General features: G+C 44.9%; 1 long non-coding RNA gene across 1 annotated transcript; it reads left to right on the top strand.

The window, feature by feature from the left end:
• Positions 1 to 450: 450 nt before the first annotated feature.
• LOC308593972 lies at positions 451 to 8035 on the top strand. Its single transcript, XR_014011170.1, has 2 exons — positions 451 to 494; positions 7772 to 8035. It is a non-coding gene; the product is annotated as an uncharacterized lncRNA (long non-coding RNA).
• The last annotated feature ends 15327 nt before the right edge of the window (positions 8036 to 23362 follow it).

Below are 23362 nucleotides of genomic sequence, written 5' to 3'. Positions count from 1 at the left end.
AAGTCAAATAGTAGTTTATCTGTTTGACATCTGATGGGAGGGCGTTCCACAGGGTGGGTGCCACTACCAAGAAGGCCCTCTGCCTGGTTCCCTGTAACTTCACTTCTCGTAGGGAGGGAACTGCCAGAAGGCCCTTGCAGCTGGACCTCAGTGTCTGGGCAGAGCGATGGAGGTGGAGACGCTCCTTCAGGTATACTGGGCCGAGGCTGTTTAGGTTTCCAGATTATGAACAGCTCTTCCCCAGGCTTTGATTATGAGAGCAAAAATTAAACATCTAATAGTCGAGATAGAAGTAACTGGGTAGTCAGGCTGATGGTTACTTGGTTGCAGAAGTTTACTGGCCATTGCTGTTGGCATGGAGATAGTCTAGGTTGAATGCAAACATGCCATTCTGATGTGTGATGTCACAAAGGGGATATGCTTTAAGTCTTGGTAAAGTTCAAAACAATTGTCAGACTGCATCTCAGCCCTGTCAAGATGGATCTCCATAACAGGTCATGAATAGTTTTATTTGGGGAATATATTAACTTTTACTATTGGGGGAAAGTTTTAGATTAGTTTTCCAGTTTGTAACCCATCAAGCTGAGGCCAATAAATATACATTTGTAACCCTGTACCCATTAAATAATCACCTTTATGTGTGAATTTGGGACTGATTCATACAACCACATTTCCTTTCTCAAGAAAGGTTGGAAGGTATGTAATTTGAATGTCTATTGCTCTCTGCTGTTAGGGTGTTGTCAGCGGATCCTGGCTAATTGCCCAGGAAAGTATAAACAAGGAAAAGTTTCATACAGTTCTTTTTTATGTCAAACTTTACAGAGAGAGGCTATAGAACCCAGCCTCTTGGATAATGGTGTTGTCCTGAGTGAATCTCCACCCTCCGTCTCTCCCACTTGCTCATCTATTACTTCTACGGGTGCTGATACATGCCCTCTGTCTTTGAGCTCTTTGCTCTCCTACTTTTAAGGCTCGCTGGGTTCTGGGAGATGGTAGGTCTGGAATGCTTTCTTGCAACAACATGTCAGCCAGCTGCTGCTCTGGCTCTCCCATGATTTCCCAACTTTCCCCCTCCTCTGCCTCTGAGCTGCGACCTCCCCAAACCCCTGTTGTAAATCTACATTGTCTTCCTCTACCACCTCCCTGGAAGGATCAGGATGGAGAGGCTGTCTCCACCATTCCTCCTCTGCCCAGTCTCTGAGACTACCTCCTCTTCAGCTGCTTCTTTTTCCTCTCTGGACTCAGCTATACAGATCCAAATAAAACGTTTAAATGTGTTGTAAATATACAAATGTGACACCAGATGGCGATGGTGAGCTATGCCAAATGCAATGTATTTTTCAAAACGTTTCTTTTAATTAAAAGCATTCTCACAGCGTTCTTTATATGTGTGTAGATTGCACCTCTCTCTCACTCAAGCCTTTTGTGGCTCAGCATCCAACCATCCTGACAACCCCTTCATCTCCTGCCCTATCTTAAGTGACCCACCACCACTCTCCTGAGTCTGAGCCTTTCTGATGCTTCCACAGGGGGTTCTCTGGTTAGGACCTCCCACCACACCTCCCTGTCCAGCCAGTCCCTGACACAGGCTAAAGAACAGGCTCCAGTTCATTCTGACAAGGGTCAACAAGCAAAGGTAAAGCCAGAGGCAGGACTGGCCCTACCATTAGATGGGATTGCAGCAGTTAACAGGGGGGAACCAACAGGTGATGATGATGATGACATAGAGCACCTTATAAACCCTGGAATTAACCAAGATCTGCTGCACAGCACATACATTTACAGCAGCTATGATCTCTCCAGCTTCAAGAGGAGAAATAATCGATGGCCATGTTCCACTGACCATAATAAAGGAAGTCAGACAAGCAGACTCCATTTCGGGTTTGCGTTTGCAGAGGTGGCTTTGGTTTCTCTTTGCCTCTCTCCTCATATTTCATGCCTTCATGCAATATTTACAGCTGAAAGAAAACGTTCTATATCAGGAAGGAATGATAAAGGGATGCTTTAGCCAGAAATGCAAGCAAAGAGGAAAAGACTTGCCTCGCGCTGCAATGCTCAAGGGACTAACGGTCATTTAGAGAAAACACATCTCAGAAGCATCCGACAAAATGCAGCTCCACAACTCACTCGGCTCTAACCTGCCTGTTTATTTAGAGTGGATACGCGAAGGTTTGCATCTGCCCGAAGAGTGTGGTCAGGAATATGGTCCTATAAATAGTTGGCAAGTGTAAAGTGGGCCACAGAAATGCTATGGGAGAACAGAACAGAACAGAACACACTGCTGCAAAATAAGATTTTAATAAGCAGCACCAAGCTAAATCCCTGTACGTTTCAAATTGTTCTTTGGAGGAAATTGTATCTGTTTAACTATTAAAGATTCTGTTCTTGTTTGCTGTTTGCTCAAAAGCCACAGTTTGCAAACTTGGCTAGCCTTGGCCACTGAACTGTTCAGTTAGAAACTTGCAGGGATTTAGCTCGGCACAGCTTATTAGAATAATCTTTTACACCTCTTGCTGTTTACCACTCCACTTTCTCCCATCAAAATTAAATGTACGGAATTCAGCCGAGATATGCACATTCTGCGATGCCTGTTGGGGATTATCCATTATGGCCAGAGAATGTACAAAATTCAGTCGTCGTTTGCACATTTCCCCATGGCCTGCTGGAGACTATAAATAAATAAATATATTTATAAATAAATGGAATAAATGTGGTCTCTTATCACATGACAGTGCAGATAAAAAGAGCAAGGGAGGAATGAATTTTCAGGTGTAAGATTAAAGATCAGTACAGTCTCATCAACCAGTGGGTGTTCATTAAGTGTGATGGAGCCATGATGTTCTATTCAGACATTTTACATGAATGTGTGACACCATTGCATATAAAGTGCTTTTCTTTTCTTGATTAGGTAGCACCATTTGGGATTATAGACCTCTACATGTGAATTCTATGGCCTGCCATTTATTACAGCTGATACCCTCATGACACCTGGTGACAAATAAAATGCTCGTGGATGGAAGGCATTAAAATAAATTCAAAATGAGAGAACAGCCAGAAAACACCCAAGAAGAACCCCAAGCATCTCTCCTGAGAGCAGTAGTGTAGACTTATTAGACTTTACCGATGGTAGGGTGAGTGTTGCTCCCAGAACAGGGAGGAAGGAGTCAAATGACACCAAGGTTGATTCAGAGAAAGAGTTTATTCTGCTCCCCGGATAGCAGAAGGCACTTGCGTGGTCAGTTCACAGCAAGTCCAAAGAAATGAGAAATTTCATGCAGTACAGTGGTGCCCCGCAAGACGAATGCCTCGCAAGACGAAAAACTCGCTAGACGAAAGGGTTTTTCAGTTTTGCGTTGCTTCGCTAGACGAATTTCCCTATGGGCTTGCTTTGCAAGATGAAAATGTCTTGCGCTTTTTTCTTAAAGCCGCTTGAAGAGGCGCTGTTGCGACAGACCGTGCTTCGCAAGACGAAAAACATCGCAAGACGAAAAGACTCGCGGAACGAATTATTTTCGTCTTGCGAGGCACCACTGTATATATATCCTCCAGGCATCCTCTCCCCCCTTCCCCAGGAATCCAACCCCGTCAGCTCATACACGCAAGCTGACATCCATGACCATAAACAGATATTCCTGTTCTGGTACTCTTGACCATAAAAGATTGTTCCTGTTCCTACACTCTTATCTTGGGGCAGGAGGTCACCAACTCTAAGAACACTCCTGGCACCATTCCCGGACCTGACAAGATCTGTGCATCTTTTTGTGGTCAGGATGTAAGATAAGACCCAGACGTGGCATCCCTGCTCCATGGAACTGGCAAGGTCATCCATTGCCGTTATGGACTGATAAAGGAGAGGGCTTTGAGCACTTGTTTATACAGCTGGGTTTCTGTTTATACACTGACTCAAAAGCTCAAGTTAATGCATTTTAGAAGTGCTCCCTTGGAGAAGGAAAAATGAGGATTTGGGGTCCAGTTTCAGACTGACTGCACAGAACCCATTCCTTCCCCCTTCAGTAGCAACCAACATTTGCCTACAGTGGTACCTTTAAATGCACACAAATTTAAAAACAAAACGGCAACTGAAAGCCTATGAGTTAAGATCATCTTGAAAGCATCTGACCAGAAACCCTATGTTTTTGTCATCCCCATGACCTGCATTTTTATACAAGAGGAATTGGGAGTAACATCACCCTTATCAGTGTGATGGCAGGTGATTGGTTACCATTCTACAATTGCAGCGCTGCTTTGTATTTAAAGGAGACTTAAGAACTGCACACCTGCAACCACAACGTGTCAACAAGGTCATAAAATGGAACATTACTTTTCTGAACTCCGACTTTCAGTTTTTTGAAAAGTGGCTCTGCAGGAAGAGGGAAACCTATGAGTACCCTGCTCATACAACTTAGACAAAAGTATGCTATCCCGAGAAGATACTCTCAGTGCACTCTCAGCACTAAAATTACAACTTACCCACCTGGGAAAGTGGTGTATTGTGCCTGGTTTGTTGTTGTTGTGGTTAAGGGCTGAGGTGGGGAAAATGGATTTCAGTTACAAGGATCGACTCAAAGGGTAGCAATTTTTTGTCAGAAGAAATTATATGGACGCTATCAGCCCAGGCAGCGTAAGCTGAAGCAGAGAAAGTTACCAGCTGAGTCCAAATTACCGAGTAGTTGTCTGATGTTATTTAACCTTTCTGCAAAGATTGCTCCAAGTGTTTTGCTAGAAAGTGGAGAGGGTCATGTTGATGCTTCGGCCTCCCCCTTTATTATCTGGGCAGTACAACTCTAAACAAGGCAACACATTTACCCAAGCTTCCGTGTGCTCCTTGTGACTTTGGGTTCAATTTGCTTCGCATCTCAAGGCGAAGCTCCCTAATTTGCGCTTTCTGAAACAATACGTGAGCCGCAAGGCAGCCATCTTTCAAAATCTGCACTTATTTGACATTTGCAATGCCACGTAAGCCAAATAATATGTACACAAATGCATATACGGGGATAAAGCGTGTGTTTTAAAAGTGCAAGAGTCCATGAAAATAACAAGCAAAAATGTGCATGGAAATGCTGGTGATTTTTTATTATTATTAAAAAAATCACTGGCTGATGTGAATGACTGGAAGAATGAGAAATGGGGGGGGGGGCTGAAAATGACAGATTTGGCCATCCCTAGGCTAGAGAGCTCCATTCTTCTCCCACACCTGGCAGCCTTGCCTGCTGCTGCAGCAGAAACCTTGCATCGTCTCTTGCTCATGAAATGCAAGTGGAACATTGCAAGGATTATGAGGGAGCAGTGGTATCAATGGCAGCTTTCTCCTTCCTGGGGCAATGTCATCACAGGAAGAGAACTATTCACCTGCAGACACCTGCTGCAGAGCCTGCCCTTCTACCTGGGTAACTGTGCTCCTCATCCCTATCTCCTTCAGTTTAAAATGTATGTCCTTGTGTTACCCAGCTAGAGTGAAGACAATGTAGCTCTCCAGTTGTTAGACTGCAGCTTCCACTGGAGCAAGACAGTTTGAGCATCTTACGCCGATCCTGGTCTGACTGCACTGGCTACCAATTAGTTTCCAGGCCCAATTCAAAGTGCTGGTTTTGACCAACAAAGCTGTAAATGGCTCAGGACTGCAATTCCTCAAGGACCGCCTCTTCCCATATGAACCTACCCGGTCCCTGAGATCATTTTTACAGGCCCTCCTTCGTGTGCCTCTTCCTCGAGAGGTCTGGAGGGTGGCAACATGAGAACGAGCCTTCTCTGTAGTAGCTCCCCATCTATGCAATGCTCTCCCCAGGGAAGTTCGCCTGGTGCCTTCATTATACACCTTTAGGAGCCAGGCAAAAATGTTCCTTTTCAAACCAGGCCTTTGATCAACATCCTATGCCCTTTTAAAATGTGGCTATTGGATTGTTGTTGTTTTTATTTTGATTATGTATTTTCGTTTCATATTTTGATTTTGTTCTGTGAACCACCCTGACACCTCTGGGTATTGGAAATTTAAATTCAATAAATCATCATCATATCATCATCATTCCTGACTGTTGGCCATGTTGGCTGGGACTGATGGGAATTGGAGCCCACCGATATCTGGAGAGCCACTGTCTCCAGAAACCTAGTTCCAATGCTAGCCTATCTTGTATCTGTGTCTTATTATGCATCCTCTGTAGGGTCCTTGCCAATGAGTGAGTGGACGATTCAGAGTCAAAGATGGAGAGCAGGTTTTGACAACCATACACAAATAAGTCAGGAAGCAAAATAGTAGGATCTGTATAAAGGGTCACCAGTAATGACTTGGGATTCCCATTGGTATAAGGTTAAACATGTATTTTGTCCCTCTCCCTCTTGGTTGTTGTTGTTTAGTCGTGTCCGACTCTTCGTGACCCCATGGACCAGAGCACACCAGGCACTCCTGTCTTCCACTGCCTTCCGCAGCTTGGTCAAACTCATGTTCGTAGCTTCAAGAACACTGTACAGCCATCTTGTCCTCTGTCGTCCCCTTCTCCTTGTACCCTCCCTCTTGGTAATCAGCCACAATGCATAGTTGTCAGGCTTCAGTGCATTCTGATCCTCTCCCCTCTCACGGCAGACATCCAAGGAAGTAGACGAGGAATTTCCTATCGAGTCTTTATTCAGTAATTCACAGCAAGAGGATCATGTACTCCGCCTCTTAGACTAATGGCGTTGCTCCAACTGAGCTGCTCCCCCCTCCCTTCCTAGCAACAGCACTTGTGTGTCAGTGTGGTGTAGTGGCTAAGAGCGGTAGTCTCGTAATCTGGGGAACCGGGTTCGCGTCTCCGCTCCCCCACATGCAGCTGCTGGGTGACCTTGGGCCAGTCACACTTCTTTGAAGTCTCTCAGCCCCAATCACCTCACAGAGTGTTTGTTGTGGGGGAGGAAGGGAAAGGAGAATGTTAGCCGCTTTGAGACTCCTGAAGGGGAGTGAAAGGCGGGATATCAAATCCAAACTCTTCTTCTTCTTCTTCCCTTTATGGTGGCCATCAGGGTTAATTGTCTCTGTGGCCTTTGCTCTTCCACTTTCAATGCATGCTAGGTTCTGGGAAAAGGGGGGTCAGAAATGCTCTCCAGTGATAATGTGTCAGCTGGCTGCTCTGCCTTTGTCTCCCCCTTTTCTCCTCATAACTCATCTGTTCACCTGTCTCTGAGCTGTGAGCTTCCTCAAACCACTGCTGTAATTCAATACTGCCTTCTTCTTCTCTGGAAGGTTTGGGGGGCAGTCTCCACCATTCCTCCTCAGTCTTGTCCCCCTCAGTCCAGTCCCTGACATCAGTCTTGCAAAGCCAGATCAGCAATGCAACCCCATCCATGCCACCCGACCAGTCGCTACTGGACCTGCCCCCTTCATTTGCGTACCTCTGAATATTTCCCCGAAGTCTGAAAACACCATGCTTTGAGGAAGCAGCTACCTATATTGTGTAAGCCATGGGTGAAAGAAAAAATAAGAAATAGAGAGAAGGATTCACTTTGAGCCCCATCAGCAGAAGGCATGTGTAAAGATGTCTGCTTGTGCAATGGGGCTTTTACTACCCCTTCCCCACATGCCCCCATCTGAAATAAGTGTCGGGTGGGTGGGAGAACCCCCGGAACAGTGCAGGGAGGGGAGTGCTGAGATCATTCCGTCTGGGAGGCTGAAACGCTTGCACTGCAGGCAACATTGAATTCCACCCAGAAATGTTTTCCTGGAACACTTATAAGGACATCCAGAAAAGGACACCTGGCCCCCAATAACAGCAAAATTGAATGGATTTGTTTTTTGGCACAGCTCCTGTTTCTGCTGATGAAGAGGCTGCTCAGTGGGGCATGTGCACTGGAAACACGTGGAAAGTTCATCAATGACAAAGAGAGCTGAGCCTCATCCATTTCACCCAACAGTACTGTTTATGGCACAGATGATGAATGAGACTTGCTGACAATGATGACCTGGGGGGGGCCTTTCGCAGAACACGATGAAGTACAATTAGTGCTCGGGGCTCTTGAAGAGTGCAATACAATGCAATAAATACTTCCCATGAAGTATTAAAACACATTTTTAAAAGAGGGAAAAGATGATGCCCTAAAAGGGAAACCAGCAGTGAATGTCCTAACAGCCTGTAGGACATGGGGAAATGTGCCTGTCTGGTGTACAAAATAAGATTGGGGGGGGGGAGGCGACTGTTGTGCTCTTGCACAGATCCCACTCATTATTTAAAATATTTGTGAATCACCCATAATCATAGATCTAACTGATTTACCGCAAAATAAAACACAGAATAGCTTGCACCATAAATTAAACAGCAGAGTAATCAAAGTGGCTAGATAAAATTAATGCCGTGGAAATGCTTGGTGAAATAAGAATGTTTTCATGACAGGCCAAAATCCATACAATGTCGGTATCCAAACCACACTTCCACAGAGAAGATGTTCTGCCATGCAGGGACTGCTCTGCTGAATGCTCTCTTCTGAGGAGAGTTGGATTTTGGGGGCACGAGGCAACTCCAAACACTCAACCTTATTATCCCAGTGATCTATCCACCCTATAGGGAGTGAGACACTCTTTAATGTATTGTCAATTTGGGCTTGGTCCAGGCCTCAAAAGGGATGAACCAGAGATGGAGGTGTGTGACCCCGTGATTATGGACAGACGACTTCCTGAAGAGCTTTGGGCATATAGTGACTGTTTACCCCTGACTAGAGTTTTGAATTATGGTGTTGGAGGAGACTCTTGAGAGTCCCATGGACTAGAAGAAGATCAAACCTATCCATTCTGAAGGAAATCAGCCCTGAGTGCTCACTGGAAGGACAGATCCTGAAGCTGAGGCGCCAATACTTTGGCCACCTCATGAGAAGAGAAGACTCCCTGGAAAAGACCCTGATGTTGGGAAAGATGGAGGGCACAAGAAGGAGGGGACGACAGAGGACGAGATGGTTGGACAGTGTTCTCGAAGCTACCAGCATGAGTTTGACCAAACTGCGGGAGGCAGTGGAAGACAGGAGTGCCTGGCGTGCTCTGGTCCATGGGGTCATGAAGAGTCGGACACGACTAAACGACTAAACAACAAAACAACAACAAAAGAGTTGTGAACTTATTTATGGTCCACGCCTGCAGACTAATGGAACCTCATGAATTCCTGGATATTCAGGGAGATTTTCCAATGGACAAAGCTGGAGTGGGGCCAATGACAACTTGAGACAGCCCCAAGGCTGTCATGGAGGCTATGAAGCCCCAAGAACATGGAGAGGAGCCCATGTTGGTGCAATTGGGCTAGAAGTGTGTGAGTGTGTATCCCAGGGTGTGTGTGTATCCCAGGGCTGCCATATTTTGAAGCGCAAAAAAGAGGATGCTATGACGGCTCTCATTTTAATACCCCTACTCAATATAGGCTCTAGAAGTTGTGATATATTGTGATATATTGCTGAGGGGGGCAGGAGAAGAGAAGAGGAAAGCAAGTCTTCAGCCACCAGTCATGTCTCATCCAGAAAGCATAGGCAGAGACATTTTAGCAAATTTTAAAAATCCACCCAGGCAGAAATTTTACTCCTGAAAAAGAGGACATGTCCTGGAAAAAGAGGACACATGGCAACTATAGTATCCTGAGCACTCTGGAAGCAGCTGTAAGTGTTTCGCTTGCCAATAAAAAGTTAACTAAAGGTGTGCCTTCCTTATCTGGATCCGCAAAGGATCATGGGAGTGTTCATTCCCAGTGGGGATCATGGGACATAGTCAAGGCATAGGTAAAGGTAAAGAGTAAAGGGACCCCTAACCATTAGGTCCAGTCATGGCTGACTCTGGGGTTGCAGCCCTCATTTCGCTTTATTGGCTGAGGGAGCCAGCATACAGTTTCCGGGTCATGTGGCCAGCCGCTTCTGGAGAACCAGAGTAGCTCACGGAAACGCTGTTTACCTTCCCGCCGGATCTATTTATCTACTTGCATTTTGACGTGCTTTCGAACTGCTAGGTTGGCAGGAGCAGGGACCGAGCAACGGGAGCTCACCCCGTCACGGGGATTCGAACTGCTGACCTTCTGATCGGCAAGTCCTAGGCTCTGTGGTTTAACCCACAGCACCACCTGCATCCCTAGTCAAGGCATAATCCCCAGCAAGAAAAGATGGTACTTTCTTGGGAAGCACCAAGGTAACATGCATTTGTTTTTAGTCCTGGGTGTAGAGGAACAGGAAGAAAGAAGAAGCAGGCGCTCCATGCAGCTTCTTCAAGAGTTTGATTGAGCCACTCACAAAGCCCAAGTGGTTCCAGGGCAATTGCCTCTTCCTAAGCATAGCTATTTTGATTGCTGCTTCTTATCCACTCTTCTGTCAGCTGCAAATGAACAAATAAATACATTTCTAACCCCCCCCCCCAAAAAAAATCAACAGAGGTAATCTCTTCTTGAAGGAGAAATAACCTTTGAACAACTGCTGAATTTAAACCTGCATTGAGAGGGAATATTTTAACTCCTCTACAAAGAATGCTTTTAATATAGCATCAAGCGTGTATAAGGAAGCTCTCAGGAAAAGCTCTATATGAGGGTCTTCCCTGATTATGCTACTGTGTTAACACAAAACACAGCTGATTCCAGGTGTCATAACCTGAATGAGGGTTTAAAGCTGCGGCCAGATATTCATAACCGCAAACCTATTCACTCAGAGTTTACCAAACTGATTATTTAACTCAGAGCTTTCCAAACTTTTCATACTGGTGACGCACTTTTTTAGACATGCATCATTTCGTGACATAGCAATTCAGCTTTAGTAGCAAACCAGAAGTTAAACAAACCCCTTTCCAGCCCCCTGGAGGAGTGTGGGGAGCATTCACATGACATACCTACACAACGCAGCCAAAACATGTGTCGCGACACAGTTTGGAAAGCTCTGGTTTAATTAATAGATTTGTGTCTATGGAGTCAGGATGGAAATTATGCTGCACATCACCTTAGGCTCACAATGGTCTAAACCACTGAGTCTCTTGGGCTTGCCGATCACAAGGTTGGCGGTTTGAATCCCCGCGGCGGGGTGAGTTCCCGTTGCTCGGTCCCAGCTCCTGCCCCATCTCTTAATCCCAGAGATTTACAAAAAGAAAAACACACACCAATAAATATATTTTAGCAAGGGGCAAGATTGAACAAAGCATAGATGCACAAAACACACACACACACATATGGGATGCAGGTGGCGCTGTGGGTTAAACCACAGAGCCTAGGACTTGCTGATCAGAAGGTCGGCGGTTCAAATCCCCACAACGGGGTGAGCTCCCGTTGCTCGGTCCCTGCTCCTGCCCACCTAGCAGTTCGAAAGCACTTCAGAGTGCAAGTAGATAAATAGGTACTGCTCTGGCGGGAAGGTAAACAGCGTTTCCGTGCGCTGCTCTGGTTTGCCAGAAGCGGCTTAGTCATGCTGGCCACATGACCCGGAAGCTGTATGCCGGCTCCTTCAGTCAGTAAAGCGAGATGAGCGCCACAACCCCAGAGTCGTCCGCGACTGGACCTAATGGTCAGGGGTCCCTTTACCTTTACTATTTTGAGGGGAAGGCTTGTGCACAATGGCTGATTAGCCGCTGAGGATCTCAATGGTTCATTATCACATAATCATGGTGAAAGAAAGTTTGTGTGCCCACTGTTCCACCATGAAAAGACTTCGACTGCCCTGCAATATTTGAACCAATCTCATCTCCAAAGAGATGAGCCCCAAAAGGCTAAAGTATATAACTGGCTTAGAGCTGCCTACTCTGCCATCAGTTTCTCCTCAGTAAAGAGGGAGTAGATCATTGTGTCTTGACTGTTTTCTTTAAACAATAAATATTGCATGTTTTGGCTGGTGTATCACAGGCATTTTATATGACACTCTTACGTTTGGATAGCTATTCAGATTTGATGAATGCTATTGCTATTTTAGAAAGCTCACCATCTCGAAAGAGGGGAGAAAATACTAATTTAGATAGCCACAGGAAGGCCCATAGACAATTGGTTTTTAGACTTCCTGGCCGACTCATACCTGCCAGCTCAGAACAATTGGGTGGCGGGCAGAGAGAATTGCTGATTTTCATTTGGCAGTATTTCCGCACTGAAAAATAAAAGAAAATGTAAAACTTCTCATACAAGAAGCTCAGAACTGCCGTCCAAACATGAAAGTCTGCCAGAGGGAACAACAAAGGCAGCATTCCATTGTAAAGCAATAATATGAGGGTGGATGAACTATGCAGAAAATAATAATTAACTTTGTCGAACAATTAAAGGAGGTAGGCTGTAAAAGCAATAGCAGTTGCTTTGAAGAATAATATAGCATTGGTTCTATTTTCCTCATAAGAAATAGATGTGATAAGGTGTTGGGGTAGATCTAAGGGAGCTTCCAGACGTGGGTGATTTAGCAGCACCTAATCATTGCTGTTCTACTTTGAGCAGGAAGTAGAATAGCAACTTAGCTTTCAGACATCTGGAATCCTAATATCATTCTGCAGCCAAGTGGACAGCCCACCTTTCCTCAACTACAAATATTAGAAGAAGGATTTTCATTTGTACCACAGAATATGGGGAGACGGTGAAATATTCTTCCCACCCCACCCCACGGGCTGCCATATGTCCTGATTTTCCAGGACATGTCCTGGAATTCGCCTCTGAAAATGGTGAATTGGATTATCTTTCGTAATCGGGCAAATGTCCTGGAATATAGGCATAGGGGGTTAAAATTTTATTTTAAAAAAGATCCAAAACTCAAAAATTCTTGTAGCTTTACTAAAAAAGCCCAACAACTTGGGTTTCCCTAAAACACAACAACAACAACAACAACAACAACAACAACAACAACAACAACAACAACAACAACAACAACAACAATCTCCACAACTTCAGGCAAAAAGAAAAAGAAAAAACTCAACAACTCTGTCTTGATTTTCATTTTTGGAGATATGGCAGCCTTGCAATTTAGTAAGGTTGTCCACCAGATTCAGCCAAGGCCTGAGTCAAATCAAGCATATTCAGGGGGACATTCAATGAAGATGAATATTGAAAGATTCAAGTCTGATAAAATAAAGTACTACGGAACTATGGAACTCACTCGACAGGAGGCAATGAGTGTGTGGAAGAAAATCAAGCCTTCACACTGTGTTTAGGGTAAAGGTTCTGTTTATTAAGACAAGACAATTGCTTTGGAGAAGACCTCCATCAGTCAGAATCTATTTTGAACTGATCATTAAGGTTAGCTTACCTATGGAGCTAACAGCCTTCTATAGTCACCACAAAGCTATCACAACCCAGTCGATAAGAAAGCACAATAAACTAGTTTCACGGGGACAGCAGCTTTGCTGAAGTCCAGATCTTTGACATTCCATACTTCATTGTTCCACCTTCTCTCCCACCTACATGTCAACTTTCTACTTGTACCCTAAGAGACATGGCCTTATGAATATAAGACCTGTGCAGGCTCAAGCTTATTACAGGCCTAGCTCCTTGCAGACTCCAGTCCCATACATTCTTAGGGTTGCCAGTGAAAATCCAGTTAAATATCCAGTTTTCCTGGATATTTTGCCGATTCAGCAAAAATCCACCCGGACGCCCTTTTGCTGCCTGAATCCTGGACGTGTCTGGGGAAACCCAGACTATTCTGCTTCCACTAGTGCCACCAACTCGGATGGCTTTTCATAATGGCTATGCTCTGTCTCCATGACTGGAGGTAGTAGTGCTTCTGAATATCAGTTGCTGGAAACCACAGAGAAGAGAGTGTTCTTGTCTTCTGGTCCTGCTTATGGGCTTTCTAGAGGCATCTGACAGGAACAAGATGGTGGACTAGATGAGTTGGTGGCCTGAGGCAGCAGGCTGATCTTATGGCCTTGTGTCCTTAAATAACTAGAGCAATCTATACAGGCCATAATCAGCCAAAACTAAGGTTGCCACCCATCCCTTAAAATTTAGGATTTTCAAAACAGCAGTGTCCCCTGTCCCAGTTGGGATGCCTTTTGTCCCATTTTCAAAGTCATAACAAAATAAAATTGGCATAAAGGTTTCCTCACCCTAACTTGCTTGCTAGGCACCTTGGAGGTTAAGCCCTCCCTCCAAAGCTGGCTGTTTGATGCTCCAGGCTAGCCAATAAAGCTTGCCAGCCGGTAGATTCTTCTGGGTTGAGCTGAGCTCTTGCCAATGGCTCTAAGAGGATGAGCGAAATGCTTTCTAGAGCAGCAGCCTCAGCCCCTTCAAAGCTAAGAATTTGTTGCGCTCTCTCTCTCTCTCTCTCTCTCTCCCCCCTTTCCCTCTCCCTCTCCCGCTTCCTTCCTTCCTTGGCTGGGTTTCTACAATTATCATCCTTCTGGAAGGCAGAAATTCAGTAGATAGTGAAGACTTCCTTTCAATACTGTTCTCGGAATATTTGCAGTTACTGATAACAGGGGTGAAGGAAGAACGTGTGTGTTGGGGGGCTGTCCTGGGTGTCACCACTGAGGGGATGACAAAATGCTGGGTGGCACTCGTGGCGGGGCCTGCAGCGTACCCGAGCCACACGTCTCTCTTGGGAGTGACACGGTGGCTTGGGCTCCCACAGGCTCCATGCTGCCCCAAACAGTCCGCCCACTGTCTTCCCCTCAGCAGTAGGGCAGCTGAGTGGGAGGAGGCAGGCAGTCTCCTCGGAGGCCCCATGGAGCATCCTGCACTGCCCTGGCTGGCTCCGCCCCTGCGGATGGCCGGCCCTGCCCCTTGGCGCAGGGCACGCACGCCACCCCAGGCACTCGATCGGCTTGCTCCACCACTGACTGACAGCTTCCATTTGATCATTGTAATGGATTGCTTTGAAGTCATTTTTTTTTTTTGCACCAGGAAAAGTAATTTTTAGCCCCCCAGTTCTCCCCGATCTGTCCTTTATTTTGCCTGACCTGTCCCGTATTTTGCCCAACCAAAGATGGCAACCCTAGCCAAACCCCCACAGGACAGATACACCTGGTGAAATTGTGCAGCTGTTCCATTGTGTTGAACAAGGTAGAGTTTTTTGATCTCTTGAAAGCGAAAGGAAACTGAACAGGGAAAACAGGAGGAGGATGTTTTGACCACAACTTCATGAAAACGCTCCATTAAAAAAGAGGAGAGAGAAAAGCATGTTTTTCCCAGTGTGTCCAGTGTGTTAGCAACTGAAGATTACGTAATGAAAAGATCCTGCAGATAATCAGGAATCATACATATTTCTCCCTAAAATATACGGTATTTTTTGCTCTATAGGACCCACCGGACCATAGGACACACCTTGTTTTAGAGGGGGAGAACAAGGGGGAAAAATTCTTCCCCTCTCTGCTCAGCGCCCCTTCAGCAAAGCGACAGGAGAAACGGAGCCCCTTCCATTTTGCCTCCCGCTTGGCTGAAGTGGCGCTGTGCAGCTCTCCCTCTCTGCTGAAGCCAGGAGAGTCTTGCTCTCCCAGCCTTAGCGAAAGGAACCCGAAGCTTGCGAAGCACAGCGGGAACTCGCGCTGCACTCCCAAGGCTTCAGGCGGCTATCCCTGAAGCCTGGAGAGTGAGAGGGGTTGGTGCTCACCGACCCCTCTCCCTCTCCAGGCTTCAGCGAAAGCAATGCGAAGCCTCCGGAGCGTGGAGGGAGCGCTCCCTCTGCGCTTCGGAGGCTTTGTGTTGCTATCGCTGAAGCCAAGGAGCCTGCATTCGCTCCATAGGATGCACACATATTTCCCCTTAATTTTTGGAGGGGGGAAAGTGCGTCCTATAGAGCGAAAAATACGGTGCATATGTGTACTCATTTATGAGCCAAGAAGTGCATTGCAAAATTAAAACAACTGTGCGTTCTGATCCACATATTACACTTTTGGGAAACGTAAATGATATTGGTTTGCCTTAAAAACGCACACCAAATGAAATTATCCAGAATTCCCTGCCTCAATTTCCATTTGTCAAATAGACATAGTTTGCTGGCATTCACTGCCTGTTGGGCGACAATGTGAAAGACAACTGGCCTAAAGCATAATTGTCCAAGTCAATTAGTTTGGGTCTGTTGGAGTTTACACCATATGTACAATGACTTAGGAAAAGCAGAAAACAAGAAGTGGCTAGCACAATTGTTCCAAGGCAGTGCACACAGGAGTACACTTTTGAAGGCACATTGAGAGGGGTAGACCTTGGTGATATGCCACCCTGTGCAAGGCCATCTGATGCCCTCCTCCCAGCCCTTGTGGCACCAGCTTAAGCAAGGCTCTTGCAGCCTCCTTTCTCCTTCCCAAAGCCCGTTAAGTGCTTGCCTGGCTTTGGGAAGGAGAAGGTGTACTCTAGGACCTTGGCGGAGTCCTTATGTCCCAGACTTCATCATCTTGCATATCAGTTTCTGAAGGAACCAAGAGAAGTGGTCCCTATGATTTAGAGACATGGTTACTTCCACTGACCTGAAGATGGGCTTGGAGAGTTGAAGAGAAAACAATGCAAGTGTTAAATTGATAGGTTGAACCATCTGATCGCACAAAACAACGTAATTGAATGTTGTTCTGCACTGCAACAGGGAAGATGGCACACAACCAAATTGCCCAGCAGTTGGCATAACCTACTAAAGAATTCTTTTAAAAGGTCAAAAAAAAATACAGCTTTAAGGCTCCCCATGGTCTTCTTGCTGGTTTGGAAGAAGAAGAAGAAGAAGAAGAAGAAGAAGAAGAAGAAGAAGAAGAAGAAGAAGAAGAAGAAGAAGAAGAAGAAGAAGAAGAAGAAGAAACTGCCTAATAAACAACAGCAGCAGCAGCAACTTTTATTTGTAATCCTCCCTTCCCGGCTGAAACTGGGCTGAGGGTGACTAACATCAAATATATACCATTGTATTGTAGTATACAACTTGTAGGCCTTTTCATTCCTGTTGCGTCCGACATTGCAAATGCACGTGAAGTGCAAAAGACTCAGCCATCACCCTTCCAAGATGGCAAATTTGCAATTCAATAGCTCTCATGTGATCTAAGATTAATGCTCTCATGTGAAATAACACAGAATTGTTGTTGTTGTTGCTGTTGTTGTTGTTTAGTCGTGTCCAACTCTTTGTGACCCCATGGACCAGAGCACGCCAGGCACTCCTGTCTTCCACTGCCTCCTGCAGTTTGGTCAAACTCATGCTGGTAGCTTCGAGAACACTGTCCAACCATCTCGTCCTCTGTCGTCCCCTTCTCCTTGTGCCCTCCATCTTTCCCAACATCAGGGTCTTTTCCAGGGAGTCTTCTCTTCTCATGAGGTGGCCAAAGTATTGGAGCCTCAGCTTCAGGATCTGTCCTTCCAGTGAGCACTCGGGGCTGATTTCCTTCAGAATGGATAGGTTTGATCTCCTTGCAGTCCATGGGACTCTCAAGAGTCTCCTCCAGCACCATAATTCAAAAGCATCGATTCTTTGGCGATCAGCCTTCTTTATGGTCCAGCTCTCACTTCCATACATCACTACTGTGAAAACCATAGCTTTAACAATACGGACCTTTGTCGGCAAAGTGATGTCTCTGCTTTTTAAGATGCTGTCTAGGTTTGTCATTGCTTTTCTCCCAAGAAGCAGGCATCTTTTAATTTCGTGGCTTCAATATAGCTCCATTGAAAATCCCCTTCAGTAATATACACAGGCATTTTCCATTTCAGTGTCAATTAAACAATTATACTTAACGAAACCTTTCTCTATGTACTTTCTCCAGAGCATACATGATTTTTAAAAAAACTTCTATCATGCCACTTCTTACTTGCCTTTTCTCTAAACTGAAAAGTCCCAAATGCTGCAACCTTTCTCCATGTGGAAGCCACTCCATCCCTTTGATTGTTTTCTGAAGCCCTTTCCAACTCTATAATATCCTTTTTGAGATGAGGCAACCAGAACTTCACACAATATTCCAACCAAATATTCTGTAGAAAAATGCATGTAACTGGCAGCGGTGGGGTAGGGGGACTTTCTGGCTAAAATGTGTTTACCAAATGGCATAGAAAACTGTAAATTACAAGAAAAGAAGACTGAAATGTTGGTGAATGTTGATGAGGATTAGGAAGCAATGCCGATATGTGGAGAAATAAACATTAAGATTGGGAAGATTGGAAATTGAGAGGAACCAAAGTTCCTCCTCCTCCTCCTTCATTGAATTTATATACCACCCTATACCCAGAGGTCTCAGGGCATTTAGTAGTGAGTGAGGGTAGTGAACATGAGACTGGTTGCTGATCTTTTCTTGAGCTGCTCCAGGCCAGAGCCAGTGTGGTGTAGTGGTTGAGAGTGGTAGTCTTGTAATCTGGGGAACTGGGTTCGCGTCTCCGCTCCTCCACATGCAGCTGCTGGGTGACCTTGGGCCAGTCACACTTCCTTGAAGTCTCTCAGCCCCACTCACCTCACAGAGTGTTTGTTGTGGGGGAGGAAGGGAAAGGAGAATGTTAGCCGCTTTGAGACTCCTTAAAGGGAGTGAAAGGCGGGATAACAAATCCAAACTCTTCTTCTTCTTCTTCATATTATAGAGGCTGCAGTATCTAGCTGGGAAAGTAGAACTGCTGGCTTATCACCGCAATGGGGAACACCTTTAGAGACACAAAGCAGACACACACTCTGCCAGACTGGAATCCCGAAGGGTTGCAGGCAGGCATCTGATGGGTGCAGCATCGTCTTCACTTTTGTTTGTTGCTACCCTCCCTGGGAAATGGTAACCTCTGGGCAGTCAGTGAATGTGAACTGGCCCCTTCCACAGTGTGAATTAAATGAGGCTTTAGGGGATACTAGCCTGTTAGTTTCTGTTCTTATCACTGTGCAGCTGCGTGGAGTCACAGGACTCTGTTTACATTCCAGAGACAGTCCAGACTCTTGGAAGTCTCACGGGAGGGGAGACGGGATGTGACATTAGTGGTTTCCTGTTTCCTTTGTTCCTTTGTTCAGTTGCTCTCTGCTTTCATAGAGAGAGGATGTATTTTCTGTTCTGTGTAGTTTAGAAATAAAACTCTTTTCAATGTAGCCAAACCTCTCGTCTCTTCCCTATGCTGGGAACCCTGCTGGATAGAATGTGCTTGAGGCCTTATCAAATTTGGGCTCAGGTCATTAAATACGTCAGAGGCGATTTCAAAGGCTCGGCTCAGAGGAAGATGAGGCTTTATCGGCTTGGCTGAGCGGAGTTCCGACATAGCCAACCACAAAGACAGCTCCCTGGCAGGGCCACGGTTAAATCTTCTGCAGCCACGCCCAAAACCAGCACTGATTGGCCAGCAGGCCCTGCGTGGTCCCACCCAGCACTGATGATGTGTCCAGTGCAATGCGAGCAAGGGGTGTCAATCTCCGCCCCCTCATGCTGGATCACTATTGGATCATGGATGCCCGGCCATAACACCGCCCACCAGAGAAGGTGAGCAGACTTCTCATTTTGGGGCATCCGGAAGAAAGTGGCCATCACATAGGGTCACCTCATTTCAATGGCAATATGACGGTGACTATTTCAGCTGCTGCGATAGCCAGACCTAGTCCCCCAACTTTAGCACCGCTTATTTATTTATTTATTTATTTATTTATTTATTTATTTATTGTTTCTGCTGGGATGTTTTTCTTGGCTGACACTTCCCAATCTTCAGGATTTGGAGAGAAGGATATAGGGGTGCTTTCATTTGTGGCTTTTCATTCTCTCCTTTTCATAGCACAGAACAAAAGGTGAATATGTTTTCTTTTTATACATAAAGCTGCCCATTTTTCTTCTCCACTAGCACAATCCACAAGGAAGCGCAGAGTAAGACTCATTTGAAATCATATAATGTCTACTATTCACACATAACGATCACCTTCTTTATATCCCATCCATCAATACTATCGGTGATGATGGGACTGAATAAAATCTTCCCATTTCTTTTTATCCTGAAGCTGCCTCGCAGAATCATTTATCTTTAGACCTTTTCATTGGATATAATTCTTTATTGTATCTATGCACTTCATTTTTTGGTTCCCTCTGCTCTGCATTCAGTGGAAAAGCAATGTGTAAAGAATACTTCCAGAATCCATTTAGGACACATATTTCAACCCAAACAGAGGCTTTAAAAATTCTTTGATAAAAAGGTATTTTCTTTCATGGTTATGCTTATAGCTTGGATAGGACACACATCAGCTCAAATCATGCCCTCTCTATAACAGGATGTTAATTACAACCACCATCTCCAAGTTCAATCATATACATTAATGTGTCATGTTTTATTATGTTTTTGCATATGTTGGAAGCTGCCCAGAGTGGCTGGGGCAACCCAGTCAGATGGGTGTGGTACAAATAATAAAATTATTATTATCAGTGCTATTTTTCTAGAAAAAGAGGTGCCGGAACTCACCATGAATGCCTCTTTCATTCTCTAGGCCTGGGCAGGCCGGGTCTTCCTGTTATATACCTGCTGGGATTGACAAGGCATATGACCCTCACCTGAACCTCATAGCTCTCCTGACAGGTGATTTGGTCTGCAGCCACAGTGTGGAAATAAAGGAGGAGATTGCCCACCAGATACCAGGCACTCTACTATTCAAATTAGGCCCCAGTGTTGTTCTTACAATCCCCTTCTCAATGAATTAATCAATTTTAATCTAGCATGTAAATTCTCAAAAAAATCTTATTTGTTAATTTGAGCAACTACTGCTCTCACTTCATTACAAACAGTATTTCTACCTGCAACACACTTGCGCAAACCTGCTCCTCTTCTTTTCACAGATATTTTGTTTCCATTTGCAACTGTAGCTGCCTCTAATGTGTTATCATTTAACTATTTGGGGGAAAATTAGCAGCAGATGTCATGTGCATGGAAGTTGCCAAATCAATTAACCAACTAGAAGGGTTACTGTTAATAGCACCAGTTTTCCTATAACTTGATATTGCTGGATAGTTCTAATGAACTACAAAAGCATTTTTAGTTTGCTTTCTGTTGCCACCCTGGAACTTTTCTTTATTGGTGCCACTTTGTTTTGTACGATTCCTTGCAAATTAAGGAAAACAACTTTCCTGCTTGTATATGTTGCTAATATAATTTTGGTTACTGAGGACAAACAAGATTGTACAAAAACAAGATTGGGTGCAGGCCTGGCCAGGACAAAGGCGTCCTGTAACAAAGGTGACCTGTGTGCTTGCTTGCTTGCTTAACAGCTGTTGGGAACTTCAAAGTCCCGGCTCTCCCTTCTTATGGTCTTTATATTGGACCTGGAGACTCCAATAGAGAGCATTCCATGTCAAGAAGGAGGGCAAGTGGGCACCCTATCAAATGACAGGGCAGGAGCTACACGGAGCAGGGCCTTTTCACTGGTGGTGCCCATTGTATGGCTCGCTCTTCCCAGACGTGCTCTCTTTTGGCCTGTATTTTGGAGCTTTATAATTTAGGAAGACTTTGGAATAACTGGTTGACAAGTCTTATCAGTCGCTGATGTGTGGGCGGATTTTATTTGCTGCTATTCTGGGCTCCTGGTGCACCAGGGTTTACACCACCATAATAGAGTTGGCCACGATGCCAGAAGGGATACAATTTACGAGCTTTCTCCATTATCTGCACAGCAGGGGTGTTCAGTCAACAGTGCAAAGGTTGAGCTGAAGTGTTTCCTGCTGGTTACCCACTGGCTAGCCCTGAGTTTCATGGCTGCTGGGCCTGAGTTGCCCTTCCCTTGCATGAAGTCTTGAGTTTGCAATTTTGGGAGAGGGGAGGTTGTCTGCTGGGGAGCGGGCAGCCTGGCGAGATCCCCTAGATTTTGAGGCCCTGGGCTTCAGCTAACTTAGCCTATACATAAATCTGGCACTGCCCAGTGGTTTCTAACCTTTATGGGAATGAGGACCCCTTTATAACTTTTTAAAAAATCCATAAAGCCTCCACATGCTAATTGTTGTAATTTTAGGGTTCATTATTTGAGGAAATATATATGAAATGAGGAGAGTTTAAAGGGTACACCTGGCAGCTTCTGTCATAAGCTGAAGACGGACACACCTCTTCCTACTGCTACTGGCTACCCTAATCTCTTTTTGAGTGAAGGACTGCATCGCAAAATTGGGAGGAGACTGACATTCAAACAATATATGTGCTTTGGCTGCCTCATTGGTTTGAGAAATGAAAATTAAGCAGGTTCACATTAAAATGCAAACAGAACAAATTTATACCCCATCCATACTGATGATATCAGTAACAATAATAATCAGGGGTGCAAACTTGAATAAAATTGGGGGGGCAGGTAAAACCCACCCCGCATAATCAATCACAAGATGTGGTGAGCACACAACATTTGAATGGCAATGCCCATCAACTTTGGGGGCCCTGCCCCCCAAAATATTCTACTGGCGGCCCAAAGGGACCTTGGCCCCTAGGAGTTGACTCCTATGGTAGTAATAATAATAATAATAATAATAATAATAATAATAATAATAATAATAAGGAAACCAAACAGGTTGCATTCATTAACAAGTCCATGACACCAGGCAAAAGTAAAATGAGAAGAAAACTAGAACTTATGTTCACATGTCATGGGGGTGTAAATATGTACACTTTTTTGGCAAAGGGTGTTTAAAGAGATAACAGAAATCACTGGGTTCAAACTGACCAAAAGTCCAGAGGTAGCATTATTATCAATTTACGATGGGGTGGAAGGTTCGCAGGCTATGAACGACTCGCTCACAAATTTATTGACAGCTGCACGAGTTATTATAGCTAGTAAGTGGAAGGGGCAAGGGGAATATAAAATGGAAGAATGATATAAAGAGGTGTGGGATATAGCTATTAATGATAAATTAACATGTGCTATTAAGGTAAGACTGGGAATATGCAGGAGAAATTATTTTTGAGGAGATATGGAAAGTATTTGCAGAATCTGTACAGAAAGGGGCCAAACCATTAAACAGGTGTTGGAATTTTGGGAGGTTGGATAGTTACAAAATGGAATGGTCTTGGGGTTGGGGGTTCACATTTTTAATTTTAATTATTTATTATTACTTTGCCAAAATAAATAAATAAATAAACAGTAAGTACAGTGGTACCTGGGGTTAAGTACTAAATTCGTTCCGGAGGTCCGTTCTTAACCTGAAACTGTTCTTAACCTGAAGCACCACTTTAGCTAATGGGGCCTCCTGCTGGCGCCGCGCCGCTGAAGCACGATTTCTGTTCTCATCCTGAAGCAAAGTTCTTAACCTGAAGCACTATTTCTGGGTTAGCGGAGTCTGTAACCTGAAGCATTTGTAACCTGAATTGTATGTAACCTGAGGTGCCACTGTAAAATGGAAATAAGACAAGGCCCCGCTATCTAAATGTTTGCATTTTCCACCCCAAATTCAGTTAGTGCCAGTAGTTTACAAATAAACACATCCTCAGCCTAATGAAGCCATTCTGCTTGATTGCTCCCATAGTAAGAAACTCTGATAGAGCTTCATTTAAAACAGGAAAGGGTACACATTGCATTTGCTCCCATTCAAGTCACTAGGAGAGACAAATGAAAG

Source organism: Podarcis bocagei, assembly GCF_964188305.1.
Source record: "Podarcis bocagei genome assembly, chromosome: 8".
In the NCBI taxonomy this organism is placed as follows: Eukaryota; Metazoa; Chordata; class Lepidosauria; order Squamata; family Lacertidae; genus Podarcis; species Podarcis bocagei.
The sequence above is the reverse complement of the archived record's forward strand: the minus strand, read 5'-3'. Positions and strand labels throughout refer to the sequence as shown.